General features: G+C 47.5%; 1 long non-coding RNA gene across 1 annotated transcript; it reads right to left on the bottom strand.

Moving 5' to 3' along the window:
* Nucleotides 1-785: 785 nt before the first annotated feature.
* On the bottom strand, nt 786-17,326 carry LOC119002735 (uncharacterized). Its single transcript, XR_005069797.1, has 3 exons — nt 17,314-17,326; nt 15,700-15,705; nt 786-866 (listed from the first exon to the last, which is right to left on the bottom strand). It is a non-coding gene; the product is annotated as an uncharacterized LOC119002735 (long non-coding RNA).
* Nucleotides 17,327-18,330: the final 1,004 nt, after the last annotated feature.

Here is an 18,330-nt window from a genome sequence, read left to right as displayed (position 1 = left end):
GCTTGGAGCTTCTGCAACAAATCTCTTCCGAGTAGCGAATAAGGGCAGTCTGGAATGACTAGGAAGGAGTGGGTGATGGTGCCTTGGCCTAAGTCAGTAATCCTGGCCGTTGTCCAGGGATAGGCCTCCGCTTTACCCGTTGCCCCCACTATTTTGGTGGTGGCCTTTTGGATCTGCCCTTGTGGTTTCTTTAAAACTGAAAATGTGGCTCCTGTGCTGACCAGGAAGTCTATTGGCTTGCCTTCGACTGTCAAGGTGACCATGGGCTCCTGGGAGCCTACAGGGATGGAGCCCTGGCCCCGTCAGTCTAGGGTTTGGAGCAGGACTTCTGGGCCCTGTTTCTGGCTGAGGGCTTCTGCTTTTAACTTTGGGCAGTCTCGCTTCCAGTGTCCTTTCTCTTTGCAATAGGCACATTGGTTTGTATCCAGCCGCTGCCTCTGGCCCTTTTGTTGTCCCCCTTTTCCTTTTGGGGAAGGCCTCTGCGTGGCAATTAAAATCTTGGCAACCTCCTTCGCCCTGCCAACCTTCAGATCATCCCTATTGATATATACCTTTTGGGCTATCTCTAAGAGTTTACTTATATTCTCTCCCTCAAAGCCTTCTAGTTTCTGCAATTTCTTTCTAATGTCTGACGCTGCCTGAGTTACAAATGCTATATTGACAAGTCTTCTATTTTCTTGAGCTTCTGGATCTAGGGGGTGTATACCCTATGAGCCTCCATAAGTCTTTCTAGGAAGGCAGCAGGGTACTCCTCTCGTCCTTGTATGACCTCACTGACTTTGCTGAAGTTGGTGGGCTTCCTAGCTGCCTCTTTTAATCCCCTGAGTAGAGCCCAGCGATATTGGAGGAGCGCATCCCTTCCTCCACTGAAATTGGAAGTCCCAATCGGATGGCTGAGAGGGGAGGATATCTTCTAGCTCCCTCCTCCCTGCTGCTGTGCTGCCCTCCTCTCCCATGACAGCTTTTGCAGCCTCTCTAATAATCCTGTCCCTTTCTTCTGATGTGAAGAGGGTCTGCAGGATTTGCTGACAGTCATCCCATGTGGGCTGGTGGGTTCTAAAAATGGTCTCAAGGAGGGAGATTAACCCTTGAGGCTTTTCCAAAAATGGGGGGTTTTGATGCTTCCAATTATATAAATCACTAGTGGAAAAGGGTACATATATTAGCCAGGGAGGAGCGCGCGGTGGCGCATCTGGGGCTGGGGGCGCCTCTCACAGTGGCAAAATGGCCGGCGCTTCCCGGGGAAACAAAATGGTGGAGGCAGCGTTATCTCCCACCGGAGGGCCGTGCACCCCGCCCAAGGTTATGGCGCCTTCCCCATAATGTGTGCCTCCGCGGGTATGTGGTGGACTTAATACTCTATCCCCTCCCGGGTGGGTGGAATCTGGTTTTTCTGGGAGAGGGTAGGGAGGTGGAGCATTCACAGGATCAAGTGGGTCTTCTGGCTGCCCTGGGAGTACCGGGTAAAGCCTGGGCTTACCCAGTGGTTTCCTTGGGGCATGACCATTGCCAGATTCCTCCCCCCTTCCTGTTCTGGGCTTTGAAGTAACACATATTGCTCTCCTACCCCTCCTGTTTGTCTGCATACATCTTCTAATATAACCTGGGCACTCAGTGGCAATGTCCACCCAGACATCTATGTACAAATATTGGTCTGGGTGGGGTACCCTATAAACCGTTGCCCGGATGGCAAACAGGGTGGGCAGATCAAAGGTGCCCTCCGTGGGCCAGCCAACATTAAAGGTGGGCCACTCGAGCTGGCAAAGGGTTCGGAGGAACTCTGGGTCCAGCGGAGGTCCCCTGTAGCCGCTCGTACGTCTCTGGAAATTCTTTAGCAAGCAGTCAAGGGGGGTCCCAGGCACGGACTCTCTCTGGCCCATTTTTATATATTGGACAACCTTTGGGATCTCGAAAATGAGAGCTGAAATTAAAAGAATTAGGAACCCAGTCACTAAAACACAACACCCGTCTCTCACACCCACACAAAAGCAAACCGCGGTTCTCAGGCATATGGTCACTCTCAGACTGTTGCGGCGCGGCGTAGCGCAAAATGAAAGCAAGCGCGAAACGAAAATAATACCAAATGTGACCTAGTCACAACTCCCGAGGGCATCCCCTCCTGTGAGAATCCCTGGGTGGACTGCCGGCAGCGTCCTACCTACCACCTCAGGGTCAAGCGGTCTAGACCTTCCAAAACCAAAAGAGGATCCTCGCGAATACTTACTCAGCCCGGACTGCCCGTCCGGTCTCCGAACCGAAACTCCGCAAAGGGACATCTTGCTGGGGCCTCCAAATGTTGCATTCGAAACCGCAAGAACAAATGTCAGAGACTTTCAGGGTTTCAAAGGTGTTACTTTATTGGCCAAATTTAACCTGTGCAGGGGCGAACTCTCAAAGTGTCCAAGGACACGGTGCCCGCGAGGGCTGCAAACGGGAGTCGCGCCAAACGCTTACAGGCTTAGGGTTTTATGGAGACGCGCAAGCAAGCTGGATACAGAAGCAGATGTGGCGGTTAGTGGTTGGCTCAGGGGCACAATAGGGTTACTTATTATTGGTAAGTTAACTCATGCACTGGCTCGTGCTCCTTTACTTGATTGGTCAGTTGAGCTTGTGCGCAGGGGTAAAATTTTTTCCCCCTAGTGACTGTCCAGATGGCTATCTGCCTGACTGACCATTGCTCTGGAACCCCCTGTTCTTCGGGTGTGTCCCGGAGCCCCTTTTGCATTAGTTAGCAAAACAACTTTTACTTCCTTATAGCTACGCTCTGGTTAGTTCTCCCTTGCCCTCAACACTTTACAACTACTTGTCACAGTAAAATCCTGCCAAAACTAGCCAGAATGGATCTGCCCTGTAAGTATAGAGTCCCTCCAGCCGATGAGGTCAATCTCTGCTTGGAGTTGGCCTGCTCCCATGTTCTCGCCTATAAACTCTGGGTGTTTGGTTCAAATCTTTGTTCCAATCACCAAGAATCTGGTTACCTGTGCCCACCTGTGACACACCCACTGAAGAGAAAAACTTAGCAAAATTGGGTGGAACATGCAATGCTAGCCCTTGCTCTAGATACAAAGAATAGGATGTGGCTCTGCCAATGGCTTGTTCACCTACAAAAAGGTAAAGTTTTATCATGATTGTCCACCCTACCCAGCCAAAAACTACCAATCTGCATCCAGTTACCCCAAATGTGGCTGGTTGCCTGAATTCCTTCCTCCCAAGGCCACACAGCAAGATACACAGAAGGACAGGTATGTTTAGCTCTCCAATGTTGAGCGAAACTTTGGTGTGAAACAGAAACACAACACAGGCACGATGTCCATGCTTAAATGCATTAAAGAGAAGTCTAGTATTAACTTTCAAACCAGAATGTGGCTGTCCCTGAATACTAGACTTTGTTGGGTGGGCCTTCAAGGATTTGTCACCCATTAACTTATATATACCCTAAAATGTAAAGCTTTTATTTATTTATTTTTAGATAGAGGGGAAGGGAGGGAGAAAGAGGTAGAGGAACATCAATGTGTGGTGGCATATTATGCAGCCTCTACTGGGGACCTGGCCCGCAACCCAGGCATGTGCCCTGACTGGGAATTGAACCAGTGACCCTTTGGTTTGCAGGTGGGCACTCAATCTGAAACCAGAAAAGACAACGAAGTTCGGGCTGCCTGTCACTACCAAACCCAATAAGCAATGGCAGAGATTGGATCTCTATGGGCACTTTATTCAGATGGCCAGCAATCTGAGAAGATAGTAGGTTCATACACTAACAGACCATCTTGTCTTTCCTTTCCAGGACAAGGTTTTTATAGCAGGGAATAAACAAGGTGTGGTGAGGGGGGTTGAAATTCAGAGAGGGTTAGGTGAAAGAAGCTGCAAGATTTCTGTCCCGGGCAGTTAGCTGTTCTCAGGGGTGGGTGGTTGTTTGCCCTTCCCTGAATCACAAAGGCCCAGATGCCTCCTCTTGTCTCCAGGCATAATCTTTAGCAGTGGCCCAGAAGTTCGTCTATTTTCCCAGGAGCCAGGGTGGGCTTTATCTGTAGTTTCTGAAACAAAAGCTTTAACATATACATTACTTGCTAGGCTTATAACTATTTACCTTAAACTAAAATCTTCCAACTCTTAACTCCCCTATCAAATTCACTGAGCCATACCAGCCAGGGCTACACCTTAAAATTTAAAAGACACTCTTCTAAACCTTTAGAACACAGTTCTGTGTGTTCTATTTTAATTGAATCTAATGATATCAAATAGGCTCAAGGAAAAATCCAGCCATGCATACTGATAGCACTGGAACCCCAGAGCAGGTTTCACAGCAATTGCTTTTCCATGCAGGCCTTGCCCACACAGCTGTGAGTCAACACTTAGTCTTGCAGGGATGGATTTTATTCCCTATCATCACCACTGGACAGCACTTGCCTTCTATTAACATGACTCCTTAATAAATGTTCTCAGCCAGCACCACGAAAGAAAAAAAATCCTTACCCTTATCCTCTCAGCCAGGCTCAGGTTACCTCGGCTCAGCCCCTCTACTAAGAGGTGAGTTGGCCTGCTGCCTCTCTCCACTGAGCACTGACTGTCTTAACTTTCTGCGTTGGGAAGTCTGTCTGCATGCTGTGAGCCAGCTACTGCTCAGCTAACTTCCCAGGCAAAGCACCCTCTTAGATGTGGTTTCCCAATGGGACTTCACTTCACTAACTAGGAAACCTCAAGAACCTAGTTAACAAACACAACCAGCTGGACTTTTGACTTGAATGGAACTGGAGGAGGGATAACTATCTGAGAGGAAGTCTGAGTTGCCACCGTACCTTTTGTGAGCAGGTGGTGGCTCTGAAAATAACCTTTGGGGTGCTCAGTGTGGCTCAATGGATTGAGTACCAGCCTGCAAACCAAAGGGGTGCCCTGTCTGATTCCCAGTCAAGGTACACGCCTGGGTTGTGGGCCAGGTCCCCAGTAGGGGATGTGCGAGAGGCAACCACACATTGATGTTTCTCTCCCTTGCTTTCTTCCCACTTCTCTCCAAATATAAATACATAAATAAATAAGAAGTATCTTCAGGGTGAGAGTGGCACTCTCTACCTGCACTGAGCCTAGGAGCGTGGGCCATGTATGCCGTGAGCCTGTTGGATGTCCTTGGGCTTGGCAGTGATGTGCTTGGTGTGGACAGAGCACAGGTTGATCTCCTGGAAGAGCCCTACCAGGTATACCTGGCTCGCCTCCTACAACACTATCCTGGCCAAACTCTGGAAGCGCAGGTCAGTCTTGAAGTCCTGTGCCACCTCCTGTCCCAGGCACTAGAACGGCCGTTTGGGGATCAGCAGCTTGGTGGACTTTAGTAGCTATGAATCTCATGCAGGGCTACAGTGATAGGACGGTAGCCGTTCGACTTCTTAACGCCGCCCAACTTCTTAACGCCGCCCATGGTCAGCACGCTCTTGAAGACCACCCTGGTGGCCAGATGCTAGCGCGGGGTCTTGCTGCCCGGGAACTTGCACACCGGTGCTGCGGATCGTAATACTGCTCCCAACTCTGTCACAGCTTGCTCTTGCCACTGGACAGCAGGATGCGCCCTGATTGGCCGGTGGGGCCCAGCTCAGCCAGTTGCCCCTTACCTCCCCCTCGCTGGGGCCTGGCTGTAGGAATCCCAGCCTCCAAGACCGGCTCTGGAACTCCGGCAGCCTGGAGCAGTGTGGAGCTGGAATTCTGTTGCTGTGGGCATCGTCATGGGTGGCACCTCTTTTTGCACAGCTCCCTAGTTTTCTCCCAGCACTTTCTGCCCACTCCCTCATAGCAGGAAGAACCCTTTAGAAGCCAGAACTCTGCATTCGGTTTTTACGTGGTGACCATGTTAAATTTTGCCCCAGCGTTGGATACAGAAATATCCATCCCTTATGTCCCGCACAGAGCCCCTTCCGCTATTGATACAGGGTGCAGCCAAGGGGTGACCCAGAAAAAGGATTTGGAATGGGGTCCAGTGCTCAGGGTATCCAGGAAATATTATTAAGATGTCCTCACCCCTCCCCCCAACCCCCCCCCCAGGTGTCAGTTAGGGGGAAGGGACATATGGAGCAGGGGCATTGAGAGTTGTTTCGCAGCTAACCTCTGGAATGGTCATTTAACATATCTATAACCTTTAACTGGTTTCATAGATATGTTAAATAGCTGTGGCCAGGTTTTGAGCCAGGGAGAAGTGAGTGGCTTCTACCCAGGATGGAACTGGGGGCTGAATCTCTGAGACAATGCCTGCGTTGAGAGCTTGGAGTGGATTGGCTCTAGGACATGGGGCCATACTTGCCCAGGTGAAAGAGGGAGAGCTGTGCTGTTTGGGAAGAGGGCAGACGCAGCAGCCATTGGAGAGAGAGCCATGTGGCTTTAGCAGAGTGAGGGTCGCCTCTTGTCCGGGTGAAAGGGGAGAGCCACGCAGTTTCAGCAGAGTGAGGGTCGCCTCTTGTCCGGGTGAAAGAGAGAGCCAAGCGGTTTTGGCAGAGTGCAGACCCACTCTTTCCCAGGTGAAAAGGGGAAACCACGCAGCTTTGCCAGAATGGAGATCCCTGCGGCCAGGTGAAGAAAACAGACACGCGCTTTTGGTGGAGTGCGGACCCCTGCAGCTTTGTAGAAGAGGCCCATGCGGCTTTGGGGCACTCCCTTTGGCCGAGTGGCCTGGAAAGCGGGAGAGACTTTGACTGGAACTTGGTACAAAGAACTCTTGCCAGTGGAAGGTACAGCGTGACTTTGGATTAATTGGAGATCCTGCCTGGACAGGGCTCACAGTGCCATCAACCTGAAAAACGGACGTGTGCTCTTTTCCTGATTTACGGTACCCGGAGTTGGGACAGTGGGATAAGGGAGTGGGGTGTGTGTGTGTGTGTGTGTGTGTGTACCCTTAAAGACTTTGATATTTCAATGAAGGCATTAGGCCTGAATCGCATTAAATAAACATATCGTTTCCTTTTCACAAATCTCTGCCATTGAGAGATGTCTTTCCAATTGGCAGCAGCGGACAGAAGTGCCCAGTAGGTATTGGTATACTGTCCTTGGGAGGGGCCTCTGTTGTTCTGTAGCAGTTTTTGGCATCCTCAGTGGGCCAAGTATTGCCCCCCCTTGGACCCCCTGTTCGGTAACACTATGACTAAGATGAGACTCAGGATGTTGCTTGGTGACCGATGACCAAGCCAGGCACAGACCTTCCATCATGGATGATTAGCTGAACTCTTGCCCCAACCAACCCACTGGAACAAGATGCATTTTTGCCCAGCTTTGCTCCCGTGTCTCCCTCCACCTTGCACCCTATTGCCAGCCTGACCTTTGGCATCTCCTGAGAACTAGCTGGCTTCAGGGTCAAGACTCCCCTGATCTACTGTCCCCAAAGCTGCACTGTCACCCTACCTCCACACCTGGTTCTTTCTCCCTGTGACAGATCCCTTACTGTCTAGCCCTGGAGGGGCAGACTTAACCCCACAGTAAAGGCTGTCAGAATATGCCATCCCAAAGTATGCCACTTCTGCACAAGGATGATTTTGAGCTGAAGACACTGAAATAGTGGCAGATGCATTAATATCATCCTGATCTCTCCTTTTCTTCCTGAAAACAGGAGGTGAAGCTCCCACCTGAAAGATGCCTACCCTGCATCAGAGAGGAAAAAAAATGTTCTTATCAGGGATGGAAAGTTAAGACAGAACAGGATTTTGTACAAACAGACCTTGGTAACATATTTCTTATCTTTCTTTAGCCTCTCCATATGGTTGAGCTACTTTCTCACAATTGACTTTCTTTGTTCAGCCTACTATAAAAGCATTTTTGTTTAGCCACTCGTGTGGTCTTCATTTCCTTATGAGGATTCTGTGTACATGTAAAAATCTATGTGCTTTCCTCCTGTATATCTGTCTTTTGTTCCAGAGCCCCAGCAGAGAACTAAGATGAGTAGAAGGAAGAATTTTCCTGTCCTATTTGATAGTCCTTTTCTCTGCCTTTCAAGAATACTTTCAGATAAAAGTGTGACCTTACTAAATCTGGCCTTGTTTTTTACTTGACAACGGTTGTTACATGGAATCTCTGCCTACCTCCCTGAGTCAAGTCTGGTTTGGCTAGGTGTCAGGTGGAAGGGCCCGAGGGCTCAGGCCCAGGTCACCCTGGTATATATGATGTTGGTCTGACCCAGTGGGCCTGGCACCGTTGGTTAATCTTCCCAGAGCTGTCACTCATTCAGGAGACTGTCCAGGTACCCCAAGGGTTAAAGGGGATGAGGATGGTAGGGCAATAAATTTTAAGAGCCTTCTATGACCTCTCTAGGAGCATCCAGGGAGGAACTCTTTGGGGTTGCAAAGGGACTTCCTGTGGTATGAGTAGTTGGTCTGCTCTTTGAGATCACTTGGACCCATGTCTGAGGCCTCACTTTTCCCACCATAAGAGCTTTAGTTTTGTTTTCCCATTCCTGGGGAACTTGAGACCCAGCACTATCTGGACAGAGGGGAAGAAATGTCATCAGCTTTTATATATCTGAGCAAACAAAAGAACACAGAAAAACAAAACTAGGGTCTGCCTAAAGCTGCAGCCACTCACCTCCCCAGCCAGATTTGAAACCATAATCTACATTACATGTAAAAACCTCTTTTTATTTGGGTCAGCTGGCAGTTTTCATGATCTCAATAGCTGAGTTCCATGTGGTTCATACCCTCAGAGGGACCAAAGGTACAGAGAAAAATGCCCACCCAAAATGACTCCCCAAGTCTTTGGAGAGATTTCACCTGCAAATTGAAGGTAGCTTCAGATGCAAATATTCCCCTAGGCTTGGCTTGTATGGTGCACACACATTTTATAGACAAGGTTATGTCTGTGCATACACATGGTGCCAATCACTAGGCAGTTTCTGTACTGCATCTGAGGCAAGCCCTCCCTATGCTAGGACAGCCATTGCCTACTGTTGTTGCTCATGGTATTTGCATATATAACTAGGGAAATAAAGGGTGTGTTCTGCGTCTTGTTGTAGGTTCTTGAGATTTGGGGGTAATGCTGGTTGGCCTTGTTTATCGTCTCTGTGGGATCATCCCCATCAGCAAACAAACATGCTGTTATTTTCTCCAATTTAAAAATTCTGTTGTCCTTAGCCTGCATGACAGAGAGACCTGACCCACCTGGACTATGAGCTCGCTATATCAGCAAGAGTGGGGCTCCCACAGGGATGGGTGGTCTTGGGTCAGCAGTGCCCAAAGCCATGGTGAGCTGTGTCCTGCAAAGGCTCTTCTGGAGCTGATGAGTACATGGACATTATGGCTTCAAGCTGTTGTAAGGAACCCTGCTGACACCCCATTTCTCTGGCTCCCTTTACAGGAAACTCCTCCAAAGTCTACTATCTGTCTCCAAGTCCTGCTTTTCCACCCTCTGGGCCAGGAGCACAGCAAGCTGATGATGGCCCATGAGTTGACTTTCAGTAAAGGAGTCATGAGGTCCACTGTTCTCACCTATGTTTGAACCCACATCAAAGCACCTAGAGGGCATATGAAACCCCAGAGTACCTCGGAAGCTGCCAAACTCGACAATTCCAGCCAGGCTTCTTATAACAGGGTCTCTGCCCTATGGATACCCACTTTATAAGAGGTTCAGCTTGGGGTTAATCTGTGAGGTCTGACACTGTCTAGGTGGGTAGTGTCAGAAATGACTAAGTTGCTCAGTGGTAGAGAAAACCCACACCTCAGAATTGAAGTTGGAATTATAGTGTGAGGTCCCCAGTTCCAGGAGATTCTCGCTCTCAGGGTGGTCTACAGATATCAAAAGGATCATCTGCCATCTGTCTTTTCAAGGACCTGCACTGTCTTCAATGAAAGTGTGTTTCTGCCCCCGAGAAGGCTTAGAGTGAAGTGTGGCTGACGTCAGAAGGATGGAGCAGGGCCCAGTGACCTTGTTTCCATAGTGCCTAGATCTCCTCCAAGTTTGCTAGCTTCAAGTAGGTGGCTTATCTATTTTTTCATTCTCTCCTGAGGATATGTGTATTGATTTTAAAGAATGAAGAAGGGAGAGAGAGAGAGAGACAGACCCATCCGTTGCCTCTTGTGTGCATCCCCACTGGCGAGGGAACCACAACATTTTTGATGTGTGGGAAGCTCCAACCAACCCAGGCACCAGGCCAGGGTGGGGCTGCTTATCATTAAAGCAAATTCCCAGAACCTCTCTATTAACTCAAACTATTCCAGCTAACTTTACAACAGACTTCATGTTACTTTTTGTTTGCTGCCATAACATAGTACCTCCAATGTAGTGACTGAACAGTCCTCTATTATCTTGTAGGTCTGAAGGCTGACAGTCCAGGCAGCATGGCTCACATGGGCTCTCTTAGCTTGCAGGCTCAAGTCAAGATGTCTGCCTGGCTGCCTTCCTCTCTAGAGTTAATTGCACCCCCAGACTCCCTCAGGTTTTTGGCACTTCCTCATGATGTAGGATGAGGACCTTTTTCTCAGCTGACTGAGTGGAGCTGTCTCTTCTCCCCAGGCCTGCCCATATTCCTTCTCAAGTTCTCCAGGTGGTCCCCTCCAGCAAGGGCCAGTCAACCATTACCAGGGCCCAAAGGCTCATGCAATTAGCCAGGATAGCCAGGATAATCTCCTTGAAGTCTATCACTAATGACAGTTGCAAAGTCCATTGGTGTGGGACACGTAACACCTGGAAAATCTGAGGGCTAGGGTGTGGAGATCTTAGAGGAATCACTGCACGCCACCATAGTAAGATGTTCCCTCAGGACCTGCTTAGTTGTACATTAATCAAAACACTGAGAATATGTAATAAAATGGAGCTTGTTTCTCCACAAGTGCACTCATAGGTGTCAGTAGAGTTCACATTCCATGGACACTCACAGATATGACAAAGTTAAAAGGGTTTTGTTTCCTTTTTCAAAAAAATAACATGATGAAATGTGTGTTCTGGAGAACCCTAAGGCAGAAGTAGAACACTATTATTTCTCCAGTGATATCGGCCTGCTGGGATGAATGAATATGAACATCAAAGGACAGCTTTGAGAAGATGGAATGAGCAGGTATTACAGTTGTACATGGATACAAAATGCATTCACAGCAGAACATGTCAGCTCTGAGTAAAAAAGGAGGATGATTATAAAATCACACCTTCCCAGGACATATGCTAAACATATGCATGGCCATGACTTTGATTATCACTATATAAGCAGGGTCAAGCCGTGATGAGGTGACCTTAAATTCTTTGTAACTCATACTCAAAAATAAAACTGATGTGTTAAATAATTATTTATTTATTATCCTCAACAGAGGACACTTTCATTGCTTTCATTTTACTTTTAAGTATATTTTATTGAGCTGGTGTGGCTCAGTGGATTGAATGCCAGCCTGTGAACCAAAGGGTCTCTGGGTTTGTTTCCTAAGAAGGGCATGTGCCTGAGTTGCCAGCCAGGAACTCCACAGGGGGTGAGGGAAAGGCAACCACACATCAATGTTTCTCCCCCTCTCTTTCTTCCTCCCACCTGCTCTAAAAATAAATAAATATTTTTTAAAAGTATATTTAATTGATTATGCTATTATAATTATCCTATTTTTTCCTTCCCTTTATTCTCCTCTGCCTGGTACTCCCATTCTCTCCAGCATTTCTCCCCACCTTAGTTCACATCCATGGGTTATACATATAATGTCTTTGGCTTCTCCATTTCCTATACTATTCTTAACCTCCCCCTGTCTATTTTCTACCTACCATTTATGCTACTTATTTCCTGTACCTTTTCCCCTTTTCTCCCCTCTTCCCTTCCCCACTGATAACCCTCCATATGATCTTCATTTCTGTGAATCTGTTCGTATTCTAGTTGTGTACTTAGTTTGTTTTTGTTTTTTTAGGTTTGGTTGTTGATAGTTGTGAATTTGTTGTCACTTTATTGTTCATAGTTTTTATTTTTTTTTAGATAAGTCCCCTTAACATTTTATATAATAAGGGCTTAGTGATGATGAACTCCTTTAACTTGACCTTACTGGGAAGCACTTTATCTGCCCTTCCATTCTAAATGAAAGCTTTGCTGCATAGAGTCATCTTAGATATAGGTCCTTGACTTTCATGACTTGGAATACTTCTTTCTAGCCCCTTCTTCCTTGCAAGGTTTCTTTTGAGAAATCAGCTGATAGTGTTTTCTGTTGTTGTTGTTTTGAATTGTATACGTTATTATTTTTTAAATAAATTTTATTGATTATGCCATTATAGTTGTCCCATTCAGTTGTCCCATTCCCCCCTTCATTCCCCTCCACCCTGCATGCCCCTCCCCCCACATTCCCCCCTTTAGTTCATGTCCATGTGTCATAAGTTCTTTAGCTTCTACATTTCCCATACTATTTTTGCCCTTCCCCTGTCTATTTTCTACCTACCATGTATGCCACTTATTCTCTGTACCTTCTCCCCCACTCTCCTCATTCCACTCCTCTGTTGCTAACCCTCCATGTGTTCTTCATTTCTATGGTTCTGCTCCTGATCTATCTGTCCTCTTGGTTTGCTTTTGTTTTAGGTGTGGTTGTTAATAACTGAGTTTGCTGTCCTTTCACTCTTCATATTTTTATCTTCTTTTTCTTAGATAAGTCCCTTTAACATTTCATATAATAAGGGCTTGGTGATAATGAAGTCTTTGAACTTGACCTTATCTGAGGTCAAGTCTCTTTCCTTTGCCAGATTGGGGAAGTTCTCCTTTATTATTTGTTTAAATAAGTTTTCCACTTGTTGTTCTTCCTCTTCCCTTTCTGGTACCCCCTATAATTTGGATGTTGGAATGTTTAAAGATGTCCTGGAGGTTCCTAAGCCTCTCCTCATTTTTTTGAATTCTTATTTCTTCATTCTTTTCTGGTTGGATGTTTCTTTCTTCCTTCTGGTCCACTCCCTTGATTTGAGTCCCAGTTTTCTTTCCATCACTGTTGGTTTCCTGTGTATTTCCCTTCACTTCAATTAGTTTAGCCTTCATATGCTCCTCTAATTTATGACTAAAATCAACCAGTTCTGTGAGCATCCTGATCACCAGTATTTTGAACTGTGCATCTGATAGGTTGCCTACCTGTTGGTCTCTTAGAAGTATTGACTCTGGGGCTTTGAACTGTTCTGCTTGAGCCATAATGTTTTGGTCTGTTCTCACCTGTTATATATGTGAGGCGGAGCCTTAGGTGTTCACCAGGGTGGGTCTACCCAGTTGCTGGATTGTGACTGGGGCGGGGTCAGAGAGGGAGCAATGGCATTTGTTGGGCGCTCTCTCTCGGATTTTGGTCCCCTCTGCCGCTTCCCACAAGCAAATTGGGCCCTTCTGGTGCTGGTTCCTGGGTGTGTGGGCTTGTATACCATTTAGGACCCAGTGGGTGTACCCAACAAACTTTCCTGTGAGGCTGGGCGCTTCTGGTACCTCAACCCCCCAAAGTTTTTCCAATCAGTGCTTTTAGGCTTTATTTCCTGTTGCTGGGGCCCTGGGTGGTGTGGTCTATCTCACTGACCATTTTTAAACCTGCCTGGTTTATCTGCACATGAATATGTTTCCACAGTCAGCCAGCTGCCTTGAACGTATCACTGGATTTTCTCATTTTCTCCCCATACCCAAGTCATCAACCACTGCCTTTTCCTGCCGGGACTCCTTTCCTGCCCCTCTTACCGGTCTTGATGAATGGTTTGTTGTTGGACTTCGGTCCAGTTCAATTTTCTGTCTGTTCTCGTTGTGTTTTTGTTTCTAAATCTTTGTTGTCCTTAAATTTGGTTGTGCGAGGAGGTACAGTATCTCCACCTACACCTCCATCTTGGCTGGAACTCAGCTAAAAGTCCTATCAGAATTCCTTTGTAGGTAACTCTCTTCTCTTGCCAGTTCTTTTTCATTGCTTTTAGAGAGACAGGAAAGGAGAAAGAAAAACATCCATGGAAGAGAGAAGCACCTATCAGTTGCCTCTTGTATGCTTCCGGACCAAGGATTGGACATGCTTGGACTGACAATTGAACCTGCATCCTAGGTTTGTGCCCTGACCAGGAATCAAACCTGCAACCTTTTGGCTATGGGACAATGCTCCAACCAACTGAGCCACACTGGCCAGGGCTGAGTTCTTTACTTTAAAAAAAATGGGAAAATTCGCCCTGGCTGATGTGGCTCAGTGGATTGAGTGCTAGCCTTTGAACTGAGGGGTCACTTGTTTGATTCCCAGTCAGGGCACATGCCTGGGTTGTGGGCCAGGTCCCTGGTAGGGGGTGTGTGAGAGGCAACCACACATTGATGTTTCTCTCCCTCTCTCCCTCTCTAAAAATAAATAAAAAGATCTTTTTAAAAAATGGGGAATTTCAGCACTGAATGGGTAGCTCAGATGGTTAGAGTGTTATCCTCATATGCCGAGGCCCCAGCAACAGGAAATAAAGCCTAAAAGCACTGATTGGAAAAACTTTGGGGGGTTGAGGTACAAGAAGAAGCGCCCAGCCTCACAGGAAAGTTTGTTGGGGACACCCACAGGGTCCTAAATGGTACACAAGCCCACACACCCGGGAACCAGCACAAGAAGGGCCCAATTTGCTTGTGAGAAGCGGCAGAGGGGACCAAAATCTGAGAGAGCCCAACAAATGCCATTGCTCCCTCTCTGACCCCACCCCAGTCACAATAGTGACTAATAGTGGCTAATGCTGCATAAAGACAGCCCCACCCCTGAGTGACCTCCAAGAGCAGCCCCCAGGCTTCTGATTGCTGCCTCCAGGTGGCACTGACATGTCCTCTCTCTGGTTTCAGGGAGCAGCTTCTCCCTGGGGTGTGCAGGTCTTGGGGTCCAGAAGTGGCGCACAAGGTTGGCAGTAACTCACAGTGTTTCCTGAAGCCCTTCCTCTAGAAATGGGGCACTGTCCCTTCTACCCACCTGCCATAAGCCAAGGGGACGCCTTGGTGTCAGCTTCCTGGGGCAGCTATAGTGAAGTGCCCAAACTAGGGGGTGGTGAGGGCAGACAACAGGAATATACTCTGCCAATTCAGGAAGGAGGTATGGCTGTGACAGTTGGGCCCAGGTAGCCAGGTTTTTAGTGATCTCGAGCAACGAATTGAACAGAACACATTAAGAGTTTATAGCAGAAAGAGAGAGGGCAGATTTATTAAGTGATATTGCATAGTGAAAAACATGGGAGCAGGTCAACTCCAAGCAGAGATTGACCCTCAGTGGCTGGAAGGATTGTATTCTTATGGGGCAGATATTTCCTCGCTGTTTTTGGTGGGCTTTTATTGTGCATGTGGAAATAGTTAGTCCCCCATGATTTCCTTGATTGGCGACCAGGGGAGGGGGGTCCCACAATGCTGATTTATTATAATGCTATTACAATGAAGCAGGGGTCATGTAGCATCTTCTGTGCAGGTGCAGTCATGATTCATTGATTCAGTGCTTTTCCAGAAAGTGGGGACAACTGGTCTTAGAACAGGGTCTCTGTCCTGTATCAATGTCCTTTGTCTTAGTCCTGGGGTACCTTCAGTTTCCTCTCTCCTGACTACCTCCTGCCTTGTGGCCAGGCCAAGCTCCTTCTGGAGGTTTAGGGACAGATGCTTCACTGCCTTTTTATAAGGAACTGATCAGCATGGCAATGGCAAATGTAGCCGAGTATCGATCTGGAAAAGCAATCAATGTGAGGCAGCACACAGGAGCCAGATGTGCAGATTCGCTTCCCATAGGGAATCAGGTCTGCATTCTAGCTAGGGTGCTATGAGATTTGCTTTTGCTAAAACTCCCTCACCCTGAGCTAAGACTGCGGATGTTTAATGTATATCTCTGAAGCAACTCACTGAAGTTTGTGCTAAGAGGTCCCAAGGATGAAATGTAACCAAATCAATCATTTTTATCATTCCCTTGCATTTGCAATTTTTTTCTTTTTCTTTTTTTGTTATCCATAAGAAGTAATCACTTAACTAAATCTAGAAAGAGTGAAGACCTTCTTTGATGGAATGCGACTGGAAAGCAATAAAAGCCTGTCCAGGCAAGGGTTGGGGTACTCTCCTCTTGAGAGAGTAGCCGTGCCATCCCTTTTTCTCCACAGAACTCGGTAGTCCATGTGAATTTGTTTACCTCATCCACAACACACAGACTCCAGAGGGCTGGAGTCTGCATCACCTCTCCAGCTCCTGGTGGCTTCAGCTGTCCTTTAGCTGGTGGCCACATCATCCCGTCTCTGCCTCTATTTTCACGTTCTCCTTGTGTATGTCCGCACTCCCTCTGACTGTCTCTTCTAAAGAGACATGTGATTGCCTCTAGGGTGCAGGAGAATTGGGGAAAGCTCCTCTTGTCAAGATTCTTGATGTGCTCACATTTTTTTTTGTCACATAAGCTACTATTTACAGGTTCTGGGTTGAGGAAAAGCATTTGGCCAGGCGGCCATTTTTGGAGCCAGCCACATGTGGCCACACACAAGGCCAGCCAGCAGGGTAGTTTAGCCCTGGGAGTGAGGAGGGGGCCTATGAGATGGGGCAATGTTTGCTCCCAGGTTAAAACAGCACAGGAAGATTTAGTGTGGGGCAAACCTACCTCTTATCATGACTAGAAAGTAAAAGAAGGACACAGCACATGAATGACCTTTCTTAAACTGGTCTTGCTAAATGAGATGATTCATAGGGAACAAAATATGCACTAACCCAGTGGCTCTGCCAAAGAGAAGTACCACATAAGAGTTGTAGGAACATTACATTTTTATCATTAGTGGTGGCTCCAGAGACCACCACACTTTGACTCAGTGTTGCCTTGTGTTGGGTAAAGCCTGTGCATGGCAGGAACACTGCAGTGGTTTCATGAAATAACTCTAATGTATTCACATGGAGAACAGTTGCCAGGATGACTAGGTGGAGTCAAGAATGTGCTTTTAGAAGGAGTTCTTCTGTTCCCACCATGTCCTTGCTGAGATGATCAGAGGCATGGGAACTGTGGAGCACCGCCAGTGATCACAGGGAACACTAAGACCACTCTGTCTCCACAGGACAGACTGTCCACATCCCCATTAGAGGGAGGACAGTAAAGAGGAGAACTGCGGAGTCTCAGCTTTCCACATGGAAATACCATGGACAAAACAAGTGGTATTAACCCCCTCCCGAGGCCGTCATCATGCGTGCATCCAGATCTTCAGTTGTGTCTGTAATGCTAATTTTCACAAACAGCAGAAAAATCTCCTTGGAGTGTAGTTGCACCCATGCCTTGAGTGCAAGAAACAAAACCTGATGGGTGTTTTTCAAAACCACCAAGCAATTCTCCAATTCTTAGTAGACAAGTGCCCCACAAATTTAATGCAATTCTGACCCTACCTACCTGGAGATGACACCAGACCTCACAGGTTAAGGGTTTAGTCCTGCAAGACTCTCCCCACTTCAGATGCCAATCAAAATTCAACTGTGTTTTTGACTACCCACTCCTCTGGTTTGATTAATTTGCAGTTCAGTTCACCAAAGTTAGAGAAATATTTTACGTAGTGGATCACTGCTGTGAACCCTGACAAAGAAGACACCTACTAAGCAGGGCTTCTGGTGGCTATGTGGGCTCAAATTAAAACAAATGAACAACAACAACAACAAAAACAGAGCCTAACAGCCATTTCTGCACAGGGGTCTCTCACACAAACTGCACTTCAAGGAGAAGCCTGCACTAAACTGCCTGCCTGAACTATGTTTTTGCCATGTGAGGCAGCCCTTATAAAGGACTTTCTGGAATCCTATTTCAGCCAATAGGACTGAGGCTTCCCCCACTCAATTACAGCTGGGGAGCTTCAACCAAGCAGAGCAGCTCTGTTCTGACCAATCAGGACAGACAGTGCCCACCCCACTCCCTCTTTAAAAAAGAGATTTTATTTATTTGTTGAGATAGGGGAAGAGAGAGAGAAAGAGAGAGAAACATTGATGTGAGAAACTCTGGTTGCCTCTCCTATGCATGGGAGACCCAGGCATGTGCCCTGACCTGGAATTGGACTGGTGACCTGTTGGGGACCGCTCTGCCTGGTTTCAGGAGTGGTAACCCTAACCCTGCCCTCCCCCCACCCCCGAGGCTAAGGATGAATGAGTGACCTCTGGAATGAGAGCCACAGGAGACAAAGCTTGTCTCTGGTAGCAAAGGCTGCCTCAGTTTCCTCTCTCTGCCCCCAAAGCATGGTTGGAAGTCCATGACGAGTGAGTCTCCTCACAGTGGGGAGCAATCTAAGCCAGACTTGATCACTTGGGAGGCCATAATGGAGGGACTTGGGGGTGGGGCTGCAACAAAGAGTGAGCAATGGACTCTTGCCACCCAGTTATGTGACATAGCCCCAGTCCTCTGGGAGAAGTGCTTCCTGGCCCTAATCCCCTTAAGCCTGAATACCTGATGGGGAGGGGTGCAGCTCCTTGCCTTGCTAGAG

This window comes from Sturnira hondurensis, unplaced genomic scaffold (assembly GCF_014824575.4).
Source record: "Sturnira hondurensis isolate 20B ecotype Veracruz unplaced genomic scaffold, ASM1482457v3 Scaffold0018097, whole genome shotgun sequence".
In the NCBI taxonomy this organism is placed as follows: domain Eukaryota; kingdom Metazoa; phylum Chordata; class Mammalia; order Chiroptera; family Phyllostomidae; genus Sturnira; species Sturnira hondurensis.
This window is presented reverse-complemented; position numbering and strand designations above follow the sequence as displayed.